This window comes from Pongo abelii, chromosome 2 (assembly GCF_028885655.2).
Source record: "Pongo abelii isolate AG06213 chromosome 2, NHGRI_mPonAbe1-v2.0_pri, whole genome shotgun sequence".
Taxonomy (NCBI): domain Eukaryota; kingdom Metazoa; phylum Chordata; class Mammalia; order Primates; family Hominidae; genus Pongo; species Pongo abelii.
Genome location: NC_085928.1, coordinates 202,046,859 through 202,063,146, shown reverse-complemented (window position 1 = coordinate 202,063,146; position 16,288 = coordinate 202,046,859).

Genomic DNA, 16,288 nt, shown 5'->3' with positions numbered 1-16,288 from the left:
GATCTCAATTCCAATTCTTCATTTTATGTGAGTATAAAGGCCTCCTCTGCTTTCGATATGTGGGCATCAGAGAAGAAGTCCCAGAGATATAAAGCCCATAGTCTCTGTTGGCAGGGTCTGCTTCTGTTTACACTGTTTTGTGTTGTGTGTTGTCCTTGAACTTCATTTCTTTTCTGTTCTGTTCTCTTCTCTTTTTTCTTTCCTTGTCTTCCTTCCTTCTTCTTTCTCTTTCTCTTTTTCTTTTCTTTGTTTTTTTTTTTTTGATGGAGTTTTGCTCTTGTTGCCCAGGCTGGAGTGCAATGGCACGATCTCACTTCACTGCTACCTCTGTCTCCCAGGTTCAAGCGATTCTCCTGCCTCAGTCTCCCGAGTAGCTGGCATTACAGTTGCCCTCCACCATGCCCGGCTAATTTTTTTGTATATTCAGTAGAGACGGGGTTTCACCATGTTGGCCAGGCTGGTCTCGAACTCTTAACCTCAGGTTATCCACCCACCTAGGCCTCCCAAAGTGCTGGGATTGCAGGCATAAGCCACTGAGCCCGGCCTGTCCTTTCATTTCTTATCAGCTGGGATTTCTCTTTTTTGCAAACTCAGCTATACATATAAAAGGATGTTTGCTATATCTTATAGTACATTTCTAGATAGTTTGCTGAGCATTTCTCTGTTTTTCTTCCACATTCCAAGCACTCATTTATTTTCATTTATGTTCTGTAGCTTAATTCTAAAAACCACATTGTCATCCCTACATCCTATAGAAACAAAATGAAAGTCATGCGTACTCTAGAGAAAAAAAAACTGGCTTATGGACAAACAGCAACAACAACAAATAAGAAAAATAACAAAAAAATGTCCATGGGAAGGCTTTATACTTCCTCTTTCTAGTTGTATTTGAGAGAGATTATATGTGATTGACATTACTATGCATTTTGTGTTTCAGCCACAGCGCCATTCAGTGAGCAGCTGCCACTCACAAGCTGGTAGCCTCCCAGACTACAAAGTGAGGAGGATAAAAGAAATACTGTTTTAACTGAGGCAGGATGGAGAGGGAATTCATGCCAATGTATAAGATTTAGTGCATGCAGAGGAACCCAGGGACAGACAGGATACTGGCATGCCTGAAACTCCTATATCGTTATCTAAAAAAGAGTTGACAGTATGCTGTATGCATAGCACATTAAGGTTACCTAGGAATTTTCATTGTTTATTTGTAGTAGACAGTAGACCTATTTCCTAACAACTATGTTCTGTAGTGCTGAGCTCCATACATACTTTGCAGCAATTTTACATATCTTTTATTGTGGGCATTCCGTATTCAATGGAGTGCTCAGAAAGAGAAATTTAATACTTAGAAATCATTTCTAAAATGCACAGAGTATGACACATCAGTTAAATTCAATTTTAGAAGAGCAACAGGAAATAAATATGTAATTTAACTGCATATTTGCATATTTATGTTTAAACACATTAGGTTACATCTTCTGGCTTTCATTTTACTCCAACCCACCTCACTTCTCTCTCCCTCTCCTTTCCTCTTTCTCTGTCTCTCAGCCATGTATCCTCCAATACCAAAATCTCACCGGAGGTCAGGTGATCAAGTTGACCAGTGATAAAATTCCAGAGAAGGTGTGCTGTAATTCAGATAGATATTAGGGGCTGCTTAATCATCTTTTTCACTGCCTAACTTAGTCTTAATATGTGATTTAGGTGTCAAAGAAAATTTACAGTTGTAACATAATACATTTTTATCCATTTTTACATTGGTAATAAACATCAAATAAAAATAAATTTTAAAAATATTTTCCTAATTTCTCAATCTTCACTCCTCTGCAACTCTTTATTCATCTTGAAATTTCTGCTGCATGTATTGCTTTGTCAATATTTTATCAAGATTAGCATTTAAAACAGCATGTATGACATAATCTGAACTGCCTCAGCAGGACACTGGCACTGTGACATCTTAGTGTTGGCGAAGCGTCTTTCTCCTAACAGGGCACAGCTTTACCTGCCATGAGGGTTCTGGGCTTGGTGGTTTTCCTTTGACTCAGCAATATTCAAGGACTAGTTACCTACCATTCAAAAAGAAACACCGAGTCCACTCTCTCCAGTGCTCTTCCGTCTTGAAAAGGCCTTTCTCCCGTGATCCCTGGTAACTAGTTGTTTACACAATAGTGGGCCTATTTAGTGAGCTCATCTATCATCAGAGATGAAAAAAACAGCATTAAAATGACTAGCAGAGTTGAAGACTAGCGGTCCAGATGAGCAGAGCTAGCAGAAAAGAGGTCCTAGTGTAAAAAGAAATTTAATTTTAAAGTGTGTGTTTAAATACATATGACAGTTTGCCCCAATTATTGTACAAACAAATAAAGCAAATAATTGTATACGTGTTTGTGAGGCAAAGTGATGGGAAATGTATTCCTTTTTCTTTTCAGTTGAAATATTTGTAAAAATAATTGAAAAGTCACTGACTATTTTCAGATCAGTCTTGCTTTCTTTCCATGTTTGAATTGGAAACCAAGACATCCGAACTTGCATTTCAGCTCTGTAATCAAATAGCTGTATGACCTTGGGCCTGTCATTCTGTCTTTTGAGCTCTTAGATTCCTAATCTATAAAACAAAGGACTGGATAAAATGGTTTCAAAAACCCCTCCAGGTCTAAAATCATTTTATGTTGTGGAATAGTAAGTTGTTCAATTGTCCAGGGCCCTAGCAAAATAAAATCTTATTTTTAAAGTATTTTCTTTTTCAAACTAATTAAAAAGAAGCAGTTTATTTAATGGCCTAAATCAGTGCTCTAAAAGCATTAATGTTGAGTTGAATCATCTGAGATTTGATGATGATGCAGATTGTGATTCAGCAAGTCTGGGGTGGGGCCTGAGAGCCTACAAATCATCTGAGATTTGATGATGATGCAGATTGTGATTCAGCAAGTCTGGGGTGGGGCCTGAGAGCCTACATTTCTTTCGAGTTCCCAGGGGATGCTGATGCTGCAGGTTGAAGTAACACATTTTGATTAGCAAGGACCTAACTGTGGGGATTCCCATAGAGATATGGCCACACAGGCAGTTTCTCTGAAACATGCAGACATGATTATGATCACCCAATCAATGTTTTATTTTAAAGATAAAATTTAAATGTTTTTCTCCAGCTAACATCAAATACAACTAAACCTCCAGAATATTTTTAATTAACTTTTTCAATACTTTATTTGCATTTAAAATTAAATAAATTTAGTTGTGCTACTTTTTATATAATTTAGTGATTTTTTTTTTAATTGACTGTTTTGGTCTCCTGTCAGTAAAAATATGATGCTTTGTCTCAATTTGCATCTTCTCTCACCCCACAAAAGGACCTCAGGATGCTAAGTTCACTAAGTCATCATAATGATGCAGCTGGGAATAATCACTGTATTAAAAAAAAAACCTGTACATACAGGTGCTATGGGATTTATTTTCAAGTTCCATTAACATTTCTCCTTCCACTCAGTCTAATTTATGTCAGGTCCTGAACCTATGAATCTCATATTAATTTTGACAGCTGGTCTCTCCCTCAAAGCCAAAGAGCTGGAAGATGTTTTATTCACTCCATCCCTTGCCCCCCTACCTCCGCCCCCCCGACACACCAGCTTCACTCTGCTATAATCAAAGTCAAAATGTAAAGACAACATGTTGTTAAGTCAGTTAATTAACATATTGCTTCTGGGATGAATTTTTTTGTTTTCAATTTGGTAATTATGCTCTATTCTTGAAGATAAAAATCTCTTCTGCACACTAACGACTAACATTACAGAACCTTTCTTGTAATTACCGCAGTGATTCTAACTATGTTAAGTACTTCCTAGACTCAGGCTCTTGTAAGTAGGGATCTGGGTCCCTACAAATACTAAGTCTCATTTATTCCACAAAATAGATTCTCTTTCTAATGAAGAGCTGAGAGTTTATGCCAATTTAAGTTGTAGAATATTGTATTATCATTGTTGTTGTTGTTGTTGTTATTCTGATGGTGGAATAGATCCCGGAGGCTCTAATGGAGCTGGAGAGGGGAACTGGGCTCTCGTACTGGAGAGAAGTTGTAAAACAAAAGAATCAGTTAAGAAACTTTTCTGAAACGCAGTTCTCAATTGTTATTTATTCTGTGTCAAGATCTTCATGGCCTGCATTATGATGCATTAGGTCTGAGTAAGTTCTCCAAAACTCACAATTTAACAAATATCCTATGTGATTCTAATGCAGGTGTGCATGGACCATATTTTGACAATAATTTCACTTGTACCTTCAGTCTTGAAACATTGAATATGAAAACCAACATCTGAAAATATGGGTGTTTAGAGTAATAGAGATTCTTAGTTATGTAGACTACTGCAACTTATAGTCAAACTTCAAATATAAATAAATTTAATACAAGTCTGTGTTTATCATGTAGCTGGATGCATACCTATCATTCCTTCAAAAGATAAGAATGACGCCAGCATTGTGTGTTGAGTTGAATTATTGAATGCAAAGCATAGAAAGACCTGTAAATAAATGTTTTTGAAATTGAAGCTGTCACCTGTATTCAAAATAGATTTTTGACTTGATTTACTTTAGATACTTAAAGATCATCCTTCAGATATTGCCTACACACACACACACACACACACACACACACAGAGAAAGAGAGAGAGACTCTATATACCCAGTATAAGAATGTCCTACAGGTATATTAAAATGACCTATTTTTTTCATCTACATTAGAATTAAAGTTACTCAGAAGGAAAACATTGAGGACCTTACACAGACCAGAAAATTTGTTGGTGACTTTATAATTTATGAACTAGGAAATGTAGACCAGGTACTTTTACTAGCGTCACAAATCACAGAATATAAACTGAAAAAAACAAACAACCAAAAAGCATTTTTTGTTTTGGTAAAAAGCTTGGAACAGCTAACCTAGTTTCACCTCTTCATTGTAGAAATTAGGAAAATAAGGTGTATTGATAAGTGACTTGCTAGTTGATGGAGAGCCAGAACCAGAATTAAGCCTCTGAATTCCAGTCCATGGTTTCCTACTTCGGTGTACAATTGGTGTCTCTTGTTGTTGAACAGTAAATACATCGTAGAACTATATTTGTTTCAGTGCGCATTTCCTAAATGTAACTAAAAGTTTCTAAATGTTCCTAAAAGTGATTGGAAAGAAATGGTATAAAATATATGGGTATTATAAACACCAAGTTCATTATAAACACCAAGATTATTCTGATTAGGAAGGACAGTGAAATAGGCACGTGAAATGACAAGGTTGTGCGTGGCCTTCAACTCTGTTAGGAATATTTTATTTCTTTTTTTTTAAATGATACTTTTAAGTTTTAGGGTACATGTGCACAACGTGCAGGTTAGTTACATATGTATACATGTGCCATGTTGGTGTGCTGCACCCAGTAACTCGTCATTTAACATTAGGTATAGGGACATAGATCAAGCTGGAAACCACCATTCTCAGCAAATTCCTGTGCATTTTCTAAAAAATACTGTAGGTAATTTCTAAATAGATTTTTAAAAAGACATAGTGTTCTGTGAATCTAAAATTGGTGTGGATTTTGATCTGTACAGTTAATGGGTCAAGACTTATTCTGATTACTTTTAGACATATTTGTTCTCCCTCCTTCCTCAACATGCATTTTCATATTGTGTGAAAGATGTCATGTACTTCCAATTATAAAAACACACACAGTCTGGGCACTGTGGCTCACACCTGTAATCCTAACACTTTGGTAAGCTGAGGCAGGAAGATCACTTGAGGCCAGAAGTTGAGACCACTGGGGGAACATAGTGAGACTCTGATTCTACAAAAAATAAAAGTAAATAAAATAAAATAAAATAGATAAAAACACATACCATAATATTACCCTGTAAACTTTTCTCCTATGCCATATTTCCACCAGGGATTTATAATAATTAGAATACTATTTTCACCAACCACATGTAAATTTACTCTACCATTCCAAACAGGGTTATTTACCCCAAAATATTATAGGGTAAACCATCTCTCTTCTTAAAGAGATGAGAGCAGGAAATAATATGACAATTTAAATAACAATGATGAGATTATATACTGATGTATTAAATGAAGGTGCTATTAAATTTTTAAGAAAAAGAGTAGAAAATATAAAAATATTGTTATTTTAAATCCAAGGGATAATAAAATATAAATTATTCTTTTTATTCTTTTTTAATAAAATTTTATTCAACACACAAAAAATTATGAAATCAAGTACAACTGATTATTGTACCAATTTTGAGGAAGAAAAAAATTACATCACAGCAAAGGAAGTTATCTGTCTTCTTGGGCATTAGGTGTAGTGCCACCAATTGAAATTGGTGCCAAAATTATTTTCTGGCTATTGTAAGAATTTTAAATAAAACCTTTTCATTGAAAATCATTCCTTCCTTCAATTATCCTAAATATAAAATAAATTATGTAAAAATATCTATAGATTCTGAAGTCTCAAAAGAAATTCAGAAGATATTACATATAACCTTCATTCTGTTTCTCTTTTAGCCATCATTTCTTCTTGAATCTCTCTGGGCATGAGGATGCCTACTATGTTCTGATGCAGTTTATTCTATTATTGGGTAGTGATAACTTAAAATGTTCTTCTTATATTGAGTTGAAATACTCCTCTTGTAATTTGCTCCTACAGGTGTAATTCTGAATCATGATAACATTAAAAAAAATCCTACCACCTTTCTTTTAAAGACTTTCCTTTTGTAGGATAAACAAAATAGTATGAGCTCCTTCCAATATTCTAATTCAATTAAATGTTGGCTGAAATCATCCGCTGTTCTCTTGAAGGTGCTACATCTGTGTTTCTAAAGTAACATGTCTAACTTGAGAGTTAAACTTATGCCCAGGCACATGAATTTTAACAAGGTTTTGTATTTCAAGCAATAAAATGGTAAATAAATAAGTCAACCTAGGATGCAAGACTCTAATCCCTCCTGCTGCTCCATGCATCTCTGCTTGGCCTGTGCATGGAGAAGACTGTCCAGGTCTTCTTGCTTTTTGCTACTCTAACCAGATAATATGTGAGTTTTCAGTCCCATATGTAACCCCAGACCAGATCTGGTGAGTAAATGCCTGGCCTAATAGTGCTTAGGTTCATATGAGCAAATATTACCACCAACAAAAACAATAGAAATACCTGCAAATTGTTGCCAACTATGATTTAATTAAAACTTCTATTTGGGTATTTTACAGAAGGTAAAACACATCACAAAATATTTTTGTAAACTTTCTATTTTGATATAATTGTAGATTTATATGTAGTTGTAATAAATAATATAGGGAGCACCTGTATACCCTTTAACTAGTTTCCACTGATGGTGATATCTTATATTAGTATAGTACAATATCATAACCAGAGAATTCTCATAGAGAGAATCCATTCATCTTATTCAGAGATCACTAGTTTAATTGTGTGCTTGCTTGTGTTACCATAGTCAAAAAACAGAATACTTCCATCAGGAAGATCCCTTATGCTACTCTTTTATTGCTGCAGCCAATTCAATTCTTCCTACCATTCCTAAGCCTGGCAACTACTAACCTATTCTCCATTTCTGTAATGTTGTCATTTCAATAATACTATATGACTAGAACCCTACAGTGTGTATAATCTCTGGAGATTTTTTTCCCATTCACCATAAAGACCCATCCAGGTTGTTCTAAGTGTCAATAGTTCTTTGTTTTTTTGTTTCTCTTTTTATTGCTGAGTAATATTCTATAGTGTGGATATAGTGTGGATGTATCACACTTTGTTTAACCATTCATCTATTGGAGGACATCTGGGTTTAGCGTTGGGCTGTAATGCACTTTTTTGTACAGGTTTTTGTGTGAATATCAATTTTCATTTCTTCAGGGTAAATGACTAAGAGTGCAATCGCCAAGCCATATGACAAGTGCTTGTTTAGTTTTTAAGAACCTGCCAAACTATTTTCCAGAGTGGCTATACTGTTTGACATTCCCATCAGCAATACACATCTGATGTGGCATGTAAAGGTGTCTTTGATTCCAAGAGTGTCTGACTATTAGCTTTGGTTATTATTGGCTTGTTATTTCAACCATCTCACCATTGGAATTAAAGTACCCTTCTAGGATTTTTTTTTTTGCTCGTTACATCCGTGGAATGGATAGTGTGTTGTGCTGTCTAGACCCACTTCAGGGGTCAGGCTTTCATTCTGTCAGGTGCTGAAATTATTGTCTACTAACAGTTCACAAATACAATAACTCTTTCTATGATTTGCTCTGGACAGAAGACAGCTGCCTCACTGAAGATTATACCCCACCCCTTGATGCAACCTGTTAAAAACTGCTTGCTGTGGGAGTACAATGACTTGGCCCTCCAGACTTACTCTGGGCCAGTTCAGCTCCAGTGCACTCCATGGGATTATCTGAGTTCTCTGTTACAACTTCATCACAGTTCAATTCCTCCCTATGCTCAGTTTGGCTTTCCTCACTTCTAGGAGTTGATCTTTAGTGCACACCCTCAAAAGTTCTGCTGCATATAAATTCATCTGCTTTTCTAAGGAACCCAACCAATGACAGTTGATATTAGGGTACCAGGGGTAGTACAAAGACAGAGACTAAAGTGGAATTTGACAGGTGCATCACCTATGAGTTGGTAGGAGAAGGAATGATAACCTTGGCAAGATATAGCAGTACAGTTGTCCAATGTTTCAGTGATAGAGGACTGAGAAAGTATATTATTGGATAAAAAAGCTCTTCTGGTACAATATATCAGGTAGTTGAGAGGTACAGGGAAGTAGTCAATAAAAGGATTATGGGATTGGTTGGCTGTTGCTGGGAGCTATTGATGCATTGGAGAAAGATAATGGAAGGGTAAATGTGATTAATCATTAAGAAGTTAAAAATCATGGGGTACCCTTGCCACCTTATAAACTTACTTAATCAGAATAGATGAGCAAGATTTGGTAAAAAGTTTAGAGGTCTGGAAAAATACATGGACAACAGATGATAAGACGTAAGACCTATAAAGATTCAGATATCTGCCACATTAGAGGAACTACTAAGTGTTCAGAGGTTTAGAGCAGCAGTTGGCAAAGTGTTTCTGCAAGTGATCAGACCAAATAGTGAAGATTTAAGGCTTTGCAGGCCAGACACTATCACAACTACTCAGCTTTGCCGTTGAAGCACAAATATAGCCATACACAATTTGCAAATGAATGGGCTGTATGAAAATACAACTTTATTCACAATAAACAGGCAGTGGGCTAAATTTGGCCTGTGACCAGTAGTTTGTTGACCCTTGGTTTTGAGGGCAAAGTAAGGGACAAATTAATACATTTTAAAAGTTCCACCACTAGGAAGGAAGCACAACCTCTTACAGGCCTCTTTTGGATGAAGTTAGCATATTCCATACTTGGGAATACTGCTGTGGTCTATTTACCTTGTGAAATGGAAGGCTGTCATTTTTGAGTGAGGTTTACAGTAGGAAAAGGCTCTGTAGAAGTTCAGACTATAGTGTAAGCTCTCCCAGAAGCACAAGACATATCTATGGTGAACAAAACATGTCGAACGATCTTTAGAACATGATCCAATAAGAAAATCAAAGCTAACACCGCTAGTTAGTGGTGGAGCTGAGATTTATGTATAGATTTGCCTGGACTGTGAGAACAGACACTTAATATTTCCTATATCCCTTAAAACAACAGGCATAGTCTTGCATAGCATAGGAATCAAGTAAATATATATTCCACTGTGCCAATAGTTTTGTGGTTTAGGCAACTAGGGAGTATTTGTTAAGAATTGAATCCTCTTTGTGCCTGACACACATTGGTGAAAAAGAACTTTTTGTTAAACACATTCAAAAAAAGACTCAGGTGATTTTTTTTAAATTTGAAATACACAGCTTCAGGATTAAAAGGATTCTAGTTTATGGGAAGAAGCTTCATTGGGAGTCACAGTTAACTTTAGGTTCGGAAATTATTAGTAAGAATTTTCTTTTTACAGAGTCCACAGATGCATGGAGGTCTAACAACATATTCCTTGCCACAAGCAAAGAACTGATTCTTTGTTTTTCTCCTTCCTTATTAACAGAAGGATTACGCTTTGTTTTTAGTCTGGTTTATAAAAAGAAAGCCATAAGGCTTTGCTACCAAGTAAGATCACATTTGTAAGAAGATCCTTATTAATATTTGGAGAGTGTTAAATACTCCTTAATGAGAAGCAGGACTGGGCAGACTTATGAATATAGCTGCTGGTTCCAAGCCCAGAGTACAGATCAAGAGGCAGAGCAAACTCTTGTTTCTGTTCCTCCTGGGATACCAGGAGTGTTCCAGCTGCCATTGCGGTAGAATTTGTATCAGAGTGGTCACAGAGCCTGCTGAATGAAGCTGAAGGAGGAAAAGATGTGTATTGATAATGCAAATATAACAGGAATAGCTCTTGTTAAGGCAGATATGTCTGCAAGCAGCAAATGACAGTCAAATTTTATTACATTCAGAGTTTATATACACATGGGTTGTAACCTTTGGCCTTGGGTTCCTGGGTGGAAAAAGATGAGACAGTTAATATCTGTTGAGAGCATATTGCGTGCCAGGCACTGTGACCATAAACGTAATTATCATGCTTTATTTGCTGGTTGAGAAAACATAACTATCGTGCTTTATTTGCTGGTTAAGAAAACAAAAAATTAAAGGTAATAGTTTCTTCCTTTTAAGACCGGCTAGTTAATTTAGTTTATTCATTCCCTTCTCTTCACTACTAACAGGAGGTCAGTTATAGGTCATAAGTGTATGACAGTATTTTCCAGGTTTCTCTTAATAGATAAGATTTTATCTCATCTTCCCTGTCATTGTAATAAAATTTGACAATGTACTGAATATTTTATATTTGGACTAAAAATTGCATTGCCTGGATTTTCTCTTGCTGTTGGAAATGTCAAAAAATTCAGAAACTTGCTCATGTACTTTTGGATGGAATGCATTGTAGGAAGACACTGAAAAGTTTGCTGGAGTGTCTGATTGGTCCTTATTTCCAGTGGTCCATATAGTTCTGATTCAATGTGGACCAATGTGGTCATTAGTTATGGGCCACACAGTTTCTGTACAAAGTAGCACTCAGTTTTTTCATTAAAATATTTTTTAAAATTTTAATTGTAGTGAAATAGTAAATTTTAAATATAACAGTAAAGCTTTGAAGGCATTAATTTAATGAACAGGAGAGTACTTGGAACTATATACATCTACTGGGTCATGGCAAGGCCCATGGTAAGACAAATGGAGAGGTTAATCTAAAACTAGCGAGCAGCTGAGCTGAGGGTTCGGTGTGCATAACCTGTGCCACTAGTCTGGGTAACAGTGGGGTAGCATGGCACCTGAAAACAGGCCAAGGCTCAGGGTCACTTCTCCAGAGGTATGTAGAGTAGAAAGAGTACCTTTTTAACAATAAGTATAGGTAAATATATCAAAGATTCAGATTAAATAAATATACACTCAAGTCATACCTTGTTTCAGTATTATGCCTGGTGTTGGACTGGACATACACACACACACGTACTCTCTCTCAATATATCCTCATATCAGCAAGGTGAAATGGACAGAGGTGATCCAACTTCATACCTCCTTGGAAATTGTTGAGGCTTCTTTCTGTGTAAATGTCAATTAGATCAAGTTGATTAATAGTGTTGTTCATTTCAATTATATCCTTGCAGATTGGCCTGATGATGGATTAATCAATTACTGGTAGAGATATGTTGAAGTCTCCACCTATAACAGTGGATTTGTCTATTTCTCCTTGCAGTTCAATTAGTGTTTGTCTCACATATTATGATGCCCTGTTGTTGATACATATATATATTAAGGGTTGTTATGTCTTCTTGGAGATTTGACACATTTATCTTTATGCAATGCCCCACTATATCCCTGAGAATATTTCTTTCTCTGAGGTCATCTTTGTCTGAAACAAATATATCTATTCCAGCTTTCTTTTTATTACTATTAGCATGGTATATATTATGTATTTACTTTTGAGCTATCTGTGTTTTTATATGTAAGTTGGGTTTCTTGTAGACAATATATAGTTGGGCCTGTTTCTGAATACACTGTGATGATCTCTTTCTTTTAGTTGGTATATTTAGACAATATACATATAAAATCATTATTGGTTTAGTTGGATTGATAGTTGCTGTGTTTATCACAATGGTTTTCTATTTTATGCATTTTTGTGTGTGACTTTTTAAAATCTTCCCCTCTTTTGCCTATTGTGACTTTGAGCATTTTACAAAGTTCTATTTTCTCTCCTGTTTTAGCATATCAATTATAATGCCTTAACAAAGCTTTTAATGGTTGCCATTGTCTTTGAAATATACATTTGCAGCTAATCCACTTTCAAATAACACTACATTCCTGCATGGGTAGCACAGGGACCTTGTAACAAAGTCCATGTGCTACCCAATTCTTCCCTTCTATGTTCCCTTATAACATTGTTGTCATTTATTTCACTGATCCAAATGCCATAAACATCCAATATACTGTTACTTTTCATACTCTGAATATGTATTTATTAGACCAACTAAAAATCAGAAAAAATCTAAATTAACGCAATTATATTTAAAAATTACTTTTTGAGCATTTCCTCTTGTAGAAAAATTGTTATGTTTAAATGCTGTGTCAGTATTGGGAAACCTCCTCCCTGAAGAACTTTCTTTAACATTTCTTGCAAGGCAGGTCTATGGGCAACAATTTTCTACAATTTTTGTTTTTCTTAGTCTTTATCTCCCTTACTTTTGAAGGATAATTCCATCATATGTATAATTCTTGATTTTTTTTCTATCAACATTTCAAATATTTCATTGCAGTGTCATCTTTTTTACATTGTTTCCAACAAGAAGTCTATTATAATTTGTACCCTTTTTCCTCTATAAATAAGGCTTTTTATTTCACTCTGCCTTCTTTCAAGAATTTTCTCTTTGTTTTTGTTTTTCTCAATTCTGATATCGTATGCCTAAGTGTATATATATATATATATATATATTTTGTATTTATCCTGCTTGTTGCTCATTGAGCTTCCTGAATCTGTGGTTTGGTGTTTATCATTAATTTTTGAAATCCTCAGTCATTATTATTTCACATATTTATTCCACACCATTCTCTGTCTTACCCTTCTGGTATTCCAGTTATGTATATCTTATACCTTTTGAAATTGTCCCACAATTATTGGATATTCTGTTTTGTTTTCTTTTTTTCTTTATTTTTCTCTTTGCATTTCAATTTGGAAATTTTTTATTGACATATCTTCAGTCTCACTGACTCTTTTCTCAGTTGTTTCCGGTCTACTGATGAGCTCATCAAAGACATTCTTCATTTATGTTAATTTAAAAATTTTTTTTTTTTTGGAATTTCCACCTCTCTGCTTACATTACCCATCTGCTTTTGTGTATTATTTACTTTTTCTATTAGAACCTTTCACTTATTAATTATAATTATTTTAAATTACCTAGCTGATAAATCTAATATCTATACCATATTTGAAGATGGTTCTGATACTTGGTTTATCTCTGCAGATAATGTGCTTTTTTTTCTTATAGAATGGTTTAAACTTTTTGTTGAAAGTTAGGCATGACGTATGGTGTAGTAGAAGATGTAAATAGTTCTACGGTGTGAGATTATATGTTTACCTGGCTAGGAGCTGGCCCGTGTTTAATGTTTGCTGTAGCAGTAGATGCAAAAAGTTTCCATTTTCCCCATTGTTCTTGTTTTGTCTGTCCTTTTTGGGGGTTTCTGGGGGTTCCCTAAAAGCTCTTTCCTAAATGGAGTCCGTGTCTTGAAGCTCTTTCAGTCATAATCCACTATTATTATATTGTAAACCTGTTGATGTATTGTTAAACAATAAGGGAGTGAAAACGTTCTATAATCTTTTGATTGAATCTCAGCCTTTTGAAGAGTCTTTGTCTCTGAACTATAATCTTCCCAAGTGTTTCTTGGCTTTTTTTCCCACCCTTTAGATGAGACAGAAAGGCAAAGGGGGCTGGAGGTGACCCTACCTTAGGTCATTTAGCACCCCAGTAAAGTCTTTTCTATTGGAGAGCAAGTCTTCACTATGAAGAACACTTTATAAATACTTCAAAATGGTTAGTTTCCCTCTTGCCCGGCCAGACCTGTCAGTGGATTTTCTTGGCTCATTTTGAGAATCTTGTAGGGTTCCTAGAGGTAAAACCCATGTAAATATGGGGGCTTCACTAATATTATGGCCACCAAGAGTTTCTGTCTCTCAAGTTAGTCTGCATTCAGCCTCCAGGAATTCATAAAAATTATCATTTAACCACTACTAGAAGTTCATGGGCCATTGGCTTTTGCTCCAGAAAAATAAATCTTGGCTGTGTCTCTCTTGATGTGCCTGTGTCTTCAGATTTTGTGGTGATGCCCTTTGACCTCAATTCTCTAATATGTCCAAGAAATATCATTAATTTTTAGTTTGTCTAGCTATTACTTGTTATAAGGGTGGGAGAAAGGATTTCCAAACACTTTGTATGTCAGAGCTGAAACTAGAAGTCCAGACTTATTTCTCGTTTTGAAATTAAACTCTAACCTTCCATCCCAGCTGCAGCCATAGCTATGATACATGGTGGTATGTGTGTGAGGCACTGTGTTAGGAAACCTAATTCCAAAACACAATATTATGAACTATCAGCGTGATCTGTGAATAAGTTACAAAACCTCTCTCTGAGCTTGTTTTCTATCTCTAAATCTACTAATATTTGCCTAGATTGGTTGTTGCTTTAGAAAAATCTTAGTAAAAGACCTTGTCTTTGGTTAAAAAAATAGAAACTCTAGAAAAGTATAAAATAATATTATCAAATATTTATTAACTCAGTGTTAAATTTGAAGTTCTGTGATAATTTTAATTTCTAAAAATTTAAATAAGCCATTCTTAGTAATTTATATATCAAAGAATACTGGGCTCTGGAGTCCTAGATATCTAATAAGAAGATTATGGTATAAACCATGTGTTAAAATTGATGCTTGCAAGAGACATTCCCTTGCCATCTTCTGATTCTTACACATTTTGAATATAGGATAAAATATAGATAGGATTTAATATATACAGGATAAATAAATATAGGATAAAATATATTCAGGTGTTCAAGATATTTTCATCCTGAACAGAGGATAAAATATTTCTCAGGATTTACAAAAAGGTAATTTCTCCTTTTGTAACATTTTACATTTATAATTAATACAACATATATAGTAAGATAGTTTTCTCTAGGTATTACATGCCATGTCAAAGTTAATTATTGTAATTTTAACTATGGACTACTTTTAATCACTGAACGTTAATTATTCATTTTTAGTCTTTTTACCAACTGTTTTTCTGTCTATCAAAAAGAAGATAACTCAAAATTTCTTTAATGATGTTCTGTTCTCATCTTTCAAAAAGATTCTTATCATGGCATCAGCTGTGATTCTAAGTGCCCTAAGGAAATGCGAATGATATTCAAAATTATTGGAAAAATGTTTATAACACATCAAACGAAAAACAGTACATTTTTGTCTTCATAAATGCAAGGTCCACAACTTGTATACAATTTATCCAATGTTATTTAGGACAAATGACTTGCCTTCCACTAATGATATAAAAGAAAATAAAACCAAATTGCTAATTTGAAGAGGAGTGCACCTAATATAGAGAAATATGTATGATTTAATCATATATTGTGATATGTTCTGTTCTTGCTCTCTCTCTCTCTCTCTCTATATATATATATATATATGAAGGCTGTTTGAAAATAATTTACACAAAGAGGATTAAAGTGACGTAAGGGAAGCTTCACAAGGGAGAAAATGTGTCTTAAAGAACAATGCTAGTTGAAAAGATTAAGAAAATAAAGATGGTAACTTCAGGTACCATCAATACAACTGGTATTAGCTGGTGTGGAAGAAAAGTAGGGTAGTGGTAGGTAAAGCTGTAAAAATAGGCAGAGACCAAATAATAAACAGCTTTATATGCTGTATGGATAAATTCTATCATAGTATATCATCAAATGTTTAAAACAGGAGTTTAGGAAAAAGTGGTGAATATGGTTCAATACAGCTTTTGGAATTACTTTTCTTTATGGGATTTATTTTTTCTTCTAACCCAGTGGACTGTTGCCTTGTTTTATTTTTAAGGGTTTATTTATTTTTTAAAAAAAGAGGTAGAAGTTAGTAATAAACAATATCTATATTTTGAGATGTTTTAAAATAGGAAGGAAATACAAAAGAGGTTATGGAGTGTCTTTCCCCGAGAAATCTG